Genomic DNA, 2,254 nt, shown 5'->3' with positions numbered 1-2,254 from the left:
GGGGCTCACTAGTAACCGAGTGGATAAAACCACCAAACACTGCTCATGGGTTCGCGCCTGGCCAACGGGCTGACCACGGGCAGTTTTCCAGGTTTTCTTCACGTTTGTAACACCTAAATAGGGGTTAGTTTCCCATAGAAAGTCCTCATAAAAGGCAGAGGGTTCACTTGTAATAAAATAAACAACGAAACCTGTTGATTGAGAGTAAGAAAAACAGTTCATCATCACCATCATCATCATCACTTATACGTCTTAGAACCTATTCTATTGATACATCAGGTAAGCTCGACCTCTCCATTCACTTTTGCAGAAGAGATGAAAAATACTAACAATTAAAGAGTTAAATTTAATTAAGCTTTATTTAAAATCACTAATTAAATTTCCTTTCAGTGAGTTTTTAAAATAATTACTTTAAAATAATATTTATCTTTAAATTCTTACTTAATTCTATTACGCAATTTATCGATTTAGAAATCATCAGAATACGTTTCGAATTGACTCAAATATCTTACAGAATTATTTTATAATATTTATAATTATATTTAATTACGCAGTTTTAATAAAATAAACTTAGCCAATTAATTATTTTCGGTACCAGACACTTACAAATAACCGTTTTTTAATCCACCACTGTCGGTCTGTTTGTCTGTCCTTCCTTAATCTGGAGAACGGAGTTAGATACATGAATGTCTAAACCAGATATGGAAAGCGTAGGGGTAGAGGTCCCCGATTAAATATATACGAACTTTCGGTTTAAACCGGAAATCACGTTCTTCTATTAAGAAACTTCTGAACGGAGTTACACACATGACCGGCATGACCCTTCGATGTGAGGAGAAGTATAATGTACAGGGGCAAGACACCGATAATTTGAGGTACAAGGCTTATATTTTAAATGAAATAAATTAAGAATATGATTAAAAATTGCATCCCGGCATTGTGACGATGTCACAATAAATAATTGCTGGTTGAAGCTAAATAACTCCCGTGCTTTTTGTCGAAAATTTCTGAAATTTTGCAGGGAGGCTTGTGTATTAGGAGCATTGGTGATATTAAATTTTGGTAGTTAAAGGTCAAGGAGGTGGGGAAATAATGAGGGTCGCGTGTCATATCTCAAGTAGGATCGAACTTAATAACGATTTTACTCGTTATTAGCATTTAAAATTTTTTATGAAACCCTCATTTTTGCCATTTTATAATAATTAACAATATAAAAACTTTTTAAAAAAGAATCCCGTAACAGATGGCGCCACACGCAATTTTAACTCTTGCCGGGAAAGTTACGCAACTCGTTGCTGGGATTTTTTTTCACTACTAGCGATAAAATATTATAAATTAGGCATTTTTAAAAAATTGTTTTTAGTCCCTAGTAATTTTCATGCCATTACTAAGATATAAACAAAGTAATTAATGAAAAATATGGACGTATAATTTCATACTTTCATTGTAAAGTTCGTAATAATTCTTCCCACTTTTTTCAATATTAATATTTTTTTTTCTTATGTTATTATTTTTAATTATCAACAAATTTTATGGCTTTCATTCAAATTGCCATAAATTGTGTCCCCAGTAAAAAAAATTTCATACGTTTACGGCATTAAGACGTAAAAATCTTTATTTTCATCTAAAAATAATGGAAAAATTCTTCCTTTATTAATTAATTTTTATTACTTGGCTTTTATAAATAATTTACGGATGTTAAGATATATAATTCTGCCATTATATCTTTAGAAATTATTCATTAATACAGAGTGGTCGAAGAGTCAGTTTACCAAGTTTGCTTCATAACGTAAACGAATCGTAAACAGAGTTTAGAATAACGCGTTTTTCCCTTTTCCTTTAACAGGCCCTAAGAAGACGAAGGCCCTAAGAAGGCCTCACTGCTCGTTTTTATATTTTTGCTGTATATCCGTATGTCTCTAAAGAAATTGAGCTCGGGGCCTGGAGTGTTTAAAACGGGACTGCTTTTGAGATCTACTTGCGAGGTTCGACTCGTGATGCCTGATGGGATATGTATGTAGCTTAGCCCCTGCATTGTGAGAAGTGACTTCTCCAGTGCTACGTGATTACCCGTTACATTTGACTCTTCTCATCTTCTCACTACGTGTTGACAATAACAGGCATGGCCGCTCGCTAACCTAACTTGGTAGTTTCCAGCTGATTTCTTTTTGGGCTGCAATTTGCAAAATTTGTAGACCTATAAATTCCTAATGTTGTCTGTCCGTCTGTCTTTCCTTAATTTCGAGAAAGGAGC

Source organism: Centruroides vittatus, unplaced genomic scaffold (assembly GCF_030686945.1).
Source record: "Centruroides vittatus isolate TY-2023 unplaced genomic scaffold, ASM3068694v2 contig_723, whole genome shotgun sequence".
NCBI classification, from domain to species: domain Eukaryota; kingdom Metazoa; phylum Arthropoda; class Arachnida; order Scorpiones; family Buthidae; genus Centruroides; species Centruroides vittatus.
Note: the sequence above shows the minus strand (reverse complement) of the source record.